Raw genomic sequence first — 6,324 nt, 5'->3', positions numbered from 1 at the left:
AGTACTTCACAGATTTAAAATATGTCTCAACTCCCGCTGAATGAAATAAATAAAAAAAAATAAAAAATTCCAGATTGTGTGTTTTATTAAACAGTGTCAGCCACAACTTTTAAAGGTCCAACCTTTAATGGCTTTGACAGCTGTTTGCTGTTGCAGTTTGGGAACTGGGAAAAAAAATAAAAAAAAGAAAATAAATGAGAATTCCTTTGGTTCACTGACAAAGTTAAAACCTCTATATCCAAAGTGTAAAGGATGGAATTAATTTTTAGCTTTTGAGCTGGAAACACCAACTAGATAAGACTGCAAAATTGTCAAGTAAAAGGAATGCATTGTGTGGAACCCTCTTAAAAAGATTTCTCTAATAAAAATTTAACTTAACTACTGACAAAGTTACCTTTGAATTCGTCTTTGCTTATGGTTTTATCTAATCCTATGACGTTCTCTTTAAGTTTTTCTGTGATTTCGTTATTAACTTGGGAGTACACTCTGAAAACCAAAATGATAAATGAAATAAGTATATACCCAAATGAAAGACCGAACAGTTTAAAAAAATGAAAACAATTTTTTTGTCCAAAATCCACAGAAAATTTCTTTAGAGGTCTATTCAATACATTATTGCATACACCCTTTATCTTAAAGAAAATATTACTTATATCTTTTTTATGAAGGTGATCAATTTTCTGAAAAATCATACCCGTAATCAAAGTTCCATTTATGATTTTGTCTTTCGCATAGCCTGCTGTAGCATACCTTGATGTAATTCTATAAGAAAAGACAAAGTTCAAAATGATACATTACTAGAGACTTTGAAGGTTATAGAAAGCTCACGGAGAGGCAGGGAAAAGATAAAAGACAAGTTTTCAATTCATAATTAATAGAAAATAAGCAGACCCCCTTAAGTTTCCGTGTGAGGAAAACCTTACAGATTACATGAGTAGAAAGTCTTCATTCTGAAAACAAAGCTTTCACCCAAAATTTCATAGGGGAACTAAATTTGACAGGAAGAAATTTTTGAGGGAAACAAAATTTTGCTGGGGAAACTAATTTGACAGATTGCAAAGAGAATTAATTTGTTGTTGCTGGCATTTTTGAATTGTAAAAAATTTAAAATTCTTAAAATGGTCTTATTTTGATAAAAGCACAAATTTCGCCCTGCTTTGCACCAATATCAGCTTCCCAAAGTCAGAATAACCCCTTTCTTACACTTGTTGTTGATCTTATGTCTATTGTGGGTGGTCTTCTTTTGTTTTGAGAAGCTTCTAGTTTATCAATCCTTTCTTCTAAAGCTTTTTGCTTCCTTAGAAGTTCACGAATTAAGACAGAATGATCTAAAAAAAGAAAACATTTTTGGTATAAACTTTAAATAAAATAATAAAACAAGTGGAAATAGAATAAAATAATTTTGAAAATAACTTTTGCCTTTCCATCTGCATATGCTACTGTGGGGCTACTGTAGGGTTACTGTAGCAGTAAGGGGGTTACTAAGGATTTTCAAATAAAAACTGCAACTTTTTTCTTTACCATTAATAATTGGTGATATTGTCATGTCAAGGTCTTTCTTTTTTCCTGAAACGGGGGTACCTAAAAATAAAGACATTTTCTTTCAAAATACTAAACTTGGTTCATTATTCTCTTAAATTTTAACAATTATTATTCTTTATTAAAAAGATGACACACCTTTTTGTCTTTGTTGTCGAAACAAGGAAAAGAGAAGAAAAAAAGAAATATAAAGAAAGACAAAAAAATAAATTATCAATCAATTAGTGTGCTAGAGAAAAACATGCTTTTTCAGAATTGGAAAGCTGACTTAACAATTTTATTGACTTGACAAAAATTGAGGGAATAGGTGAATGAAATTATCTTACTGTTTAATCTAATGTTATTTTGGTTTTCCTTGAGAGGTGATCTTGTGAGTGCTGCAAAAAAGAAAAGCCTCGTAAACAAACTTAAAAAAAACATCATCAAATCAATATCACCAACATGTGTGTTTCTTTTGAATTTCAAAGATGCAATAGACAAAAAAACTGATGACTCAGATACTCTGAAACTAATGCTTGGCATAAATTTTATTCTGTAAGTAAGGATATTAATAAAACCCATCTTGGGCTGCTGACTGTATAGCTAGTACATTGTCACAAACATAAACTACTCAGCAATTGAAAAGACAAAGGAAAAGTGAATTCTTACTTTGATTGCCATAAGGTTTTTTTGATCTTGGTGGTGTTGCTTCACTTTCGGCTTCTGAGAGACTTTCTGTTTCATCTCCATCAAATTGTTGTTTTTCTGTTGAAAAAAGGTTGATCAGATTTCAAGCTTTTAATATCTCAGAAATCAAACTTCCACAAATTGCTTCAACAATTAGAGTGAGATTTAACATATAATACATTGGTAAAAATGTCTCACCTCTTCCTTCATCCTGTGTATCCCATGGACAACGGATTGAGTCTAGAATTAGTGAAAAGATTTGTGTGATATATGCAATTATTATATATTGCGACAACTAGAATGATGTAAAGTATTTATAATAAGGCAATAGTCAAATAAATATAAAACTTAAAACTTCAAACTATTTAAAACTCTTCTGGAAACTTGTGTAATTGTATTTCATAACAAAAAGTCAGAAATATTTTTCGCCCTGAAATGTTATTTAAGTTTTTTAACCTTTAAAACACAACCCATACCGAATGAAAGATAAGAGTCTATATGTGTTTCTATTAATAAGATTAAACTGTTTGATGAAATTGCACTAAATTATTATTAGTCACAAAATCATTAGTCAGACAAAAGTGACTAAATTCTTTGGTTAAAATTTTGTCCGATAAGGTAGATGGACAAAACAGGACAAATAAAAGAACGTTAACAACACACCATAACTAGATTGAATACTCAGTTTACAGCTTTAATAAAAGAGATGAGAACAACTTTTTATCAAAACATCAAATTTTAACCATTACTGATAGTAAAAATAAAAGTTATTGAAAGCTCCCATAGCAAGACAGACCAAAAATCATCATTGCATCTTTTTATTATCATTTATTAATTTTAGACTATTACAGTTAGAGTATTAAAATTAATAATAAAAAGATAAGTAAAAATAAAGTTAGGCAATATTAAATAATTACCTTCTTTTCTTTGAGTTTTCTTTGGCATAAAGCTGGAGGGTTTTTGCTTGCTTTGTTTACCTGATATGAAAATGTGAATGGTAAAAAACTAAACAGAACATTTTTTTATGAACAAGAATGCCTGCGAAAGAGGCGAGATTCAAAAATATAGATAATATAGAAATATAGAATTATTTACTAGAACACATCTTGAACTTATTTCTGGAAAAGGCTGGAAAAGGGAAAGAAGTGATTCACAAAATGTCATTTGTTCTAAAAAAAGTAAAGACAACTAACTTCAGTAAATATTTTCTAAAAAAATTATAGTGACTGGAAATGACATTTTGCACTGAAACTGTCTCATTAATCTAAAAAGTTATCAGAGTTACAGTTAGTTATTGTTTGAAGGGTTTGGATCCCAAAGAATCACCTGGAATGTAAAATGATAAAATGAAGAAAAAACTATTCAAATTTGTCGACTACATGGGCTACATACCAACTACTACTACCTACTACTACTTCTATTTTGTAAAACTTTTATTATATTTATTGTCAACTGTACTACTTGTGTGTCTTTTTATTTACAAGAATTATTCTATCATTCCAATAAAAAGATTATTGTATTCTGCATTGGCGCAAATGTATGTTCAACATTAAACCAAAAATTAGGACACAAAGCCAAGGGATCTGGATATAAATTTTAATAATATATTATACTAACCTTTAGGTTGCGACTGTGGCTTTTCTCTGTTTCTTTGACAAATTGATGACAAAATTGATCGTTTTCTTGACTTTGGACCTAATATCAAAATTATATATTATAATAAATTATATTATTTTCAAACAGTCAGGAATAACTCATATTTGTAAAATATAGAATAGTATTGAATTTGCTTTTAAAAGCTTTAAAAGAAGTTGAAAACACTGGCTGGTCAGACGTCAAAAGTAATTATCGCAAAAGTGCAAAAAAACAACATCTACTGATCTAGTGAAATCTTAACTTCCCCTTTAAAACCTAGTCTAATGAAAAAAACAATACCTTTTATACCTAATTTTTTATGACAATTTATAGCCGAAAATATACAGCACACTAAAATGATACCCATAAAACAAGTCTCTGAACACTACATAACGTCAAACTCTGTAACTAGAGGTGAAAATCTTTAGGATACTTTGGAGAAGTTATACTTATAGCTATACAAATAAATTGTAAAAAATTGTAAAAAAATAATTGTATTAAAATCAATTAATTTTAGGGATTTAAACTTACTTGGACTAGAAGGAATATAATCACCACAATTCATATCAGAATATAATTCCATCTGTAGTATTGTTACTTATTTTCTGCAATGTATACTACAACAAAATGTTTAAAAATATTTCAAAAACCGTTTCACGACTTTTACACCTTTCCTTTCCCTTGCCTTGCCTTCACGTTTTTTTTTTTTTTGGCGCTCAAAGATTTTCGACAATTTTTTGTTTAACGCGCCTCAAACCCAGTCTCTTTCGTGATATTTCTCTATAAGTCATCGTCCAAATCTACATTTTCTCGGTCACGTATTTTCAGAACGCTATTGGTCACGTTTGTAAACAAATGGTAGACAGTTTGCAGAAAAAATTTAATTTGAAACACAAGACAAGCTCGATTTCAGAGAGTACTGTAAACAATCATGTCATTCAATGATGAGCAAAGTTTTGTGGATGAATCGTTTGAAAAAAGTTCCAACAGCAGCAGTCTTAGTAGTGGCAGTGTAAGCGACGATAATGATGAAGATGGTGAATGGGATTCTAATTTAGTTGAAACATTGAAGTAAGATATTTTTCTTCATATTGTCACTCCTGCCTATTTCCTGAAACTTCATTGAATCATTATTTTCAATCTCAGGTATTTAGTTACTGTACATACAGGTGTTATTTTTTTAGGGTGATGAAGAAGTAAGGGAAGTGCACCTAATCTTTATATTTTATGGCCTAGCTAGGGGAGTCACTAGCCACTAGGTCTCAATCATCAATTTTACAAGAAGAAGAGAAGTAAATCATAATATATCATAATTTTATAACGTGGGGCCACACAGATAGAACATCAATTAGCTGGCAATATTCCAGCTGCGGCTTTCTTATAACTATAGGTACAGTTTGGCATTATACTGCATTATTATTCGGGATATGGACATGTTCATAAATGGTGAGTAAAATGGAGACATTTGAAAAATGGCAAAAATCAGCAAAAAGTGGATAATTTTGTAACAAATCAATTTTGAGATTCCAAAATTTGTGAAAGGGTGACATTTATTGATTAGCAGAACTTAGAAGTAGTTTCAGAAAAAAATATGTGTTCAAAGGCCTGCTATTGGTAAAAATGTAACAATTGTAACTTTTTTATCATTAAAGAAATTCAATGTTGTTTGCATTGTTCAATTTTCTTCAAATGGTTAGTTTTATCCATTAGAAAATAAAAAATCAATAAAGGGCAAAGTGTAACAGGGTCTACGACTAAGAAAAAGATAAAATAGTAACAGTATTAGCAAATAGCAAAAATAATACCTAAAGTCACTTTAATCATGTCAATCTCACCAAAAAAGGCCCTCCTTTGGGGGAAATATTAATGAGGCTTATGACCTTTAAAAATATGTCTTTAATTTCCAAAAACGCTGCATTTGGGTAAAAATGTAACACCACAAACTTGTTTAGTACCGGACTAGGTGTGCACTTGTTGTTGAAAGACCATTAAAGAAATTTAAATAGTGACAAGAAGGCTATTTCTTTAATCTAAATTGACCCTAAGACCAATATCAGGTCTTTTGTATTGTCATGTTTTCTTTGTCTGTTTTAAAATGGTAAATCTGTAACAAACAGGGTGTCTATACTACAAGTTTAGACTAATGTTTGTTTGTACTCTTGAATTCCTTTTACATATTTATCAAATTGAGACTCTTTTGAGGACATGAAGGGTCAATATTTCCATTCATTGACCCTATGGCTAGTTAAAACCATCCAATACCTATTCAAAAGTCAATAAAAACATGATAAATTTGTAACAAAACTGGGAAAAATTGCGAAAAAATAGCAATTTTGTTACTTTATTACCAATAAATGACCCAATACTGTTGACTTATTAACATGAAAACCAGTGCTTTAGTATGTTACTTTCCTTCTGAAGAAATAAAATTCATCTCTGAAACCTCTTTAATGTCAATCATGTAAAAATGTAACATATATAAAA

The 6,324-nt window shown here is 29.9% G+C and overlaps 2 long non-coding RNA genes across 2 annotated transcripts; both read right to left on the bottom strand.

Moving 5' to 3' along the window:
• Positions 1 to 1,305: 1,305 nt before the first annotated feature.
• On the bottom strand, positions 1,306 to 2,279 carry LOC136813804 (uncharacterized). Its single transcript, XR_010847555.1, has 3 exons — positions 2,188 to 2,279; positions 1,522 to 1,581; positions 1,306 to 1,328 (listed from the first exon to the last, which is right to left on the bottom strand). It is a non-coding gene; the product is annotated as an uncharacterized lncRNA (long non-coding RNA).
• Positions 2,280 to 3,128: 849 nt separating this feature from the next.
• On the bottom strand, positions 3,129 to 4,403 carry LOC136813803 (uncharacterized). The gene is made up of 3 exons (XR_010847554.1): positions 4,372 to 4,403; positions 3,823 to 3,900; positions 3,129 to 3,182 (listed from the first exon to the last, which is right to left on the bottom strand). It is a non-coding gene; the product is annotated as an uncharacterized lncRNA (long non-coding RNA).
• Positions 4,404 to 6,324: the final 1,921 nt, after the last annotated feature.

The sequence above is a fragment of the Clytia hemisphaerica genome, unplaced genomic scaffold, assembly GCF_902728285.1.
Source record: "Clytia hemisphaerica strain Z4C2 unplaced genomic scaffold, Clytia hemisphaerica genome assembly, whole genome shotgun sequence".
In the NCBI taxonomy this organism is placed as follows: Eukaryota; Metazoa; Cnidaria; class Hydrozoa; order Leptothecata; family Clytiidae; genus Clytia; species Clytia hemisphaerica.
Note: the sequence above shows the minus strand (reverse complement) of the source record. Positions and strands in the feature narration are given on the sequence as shown.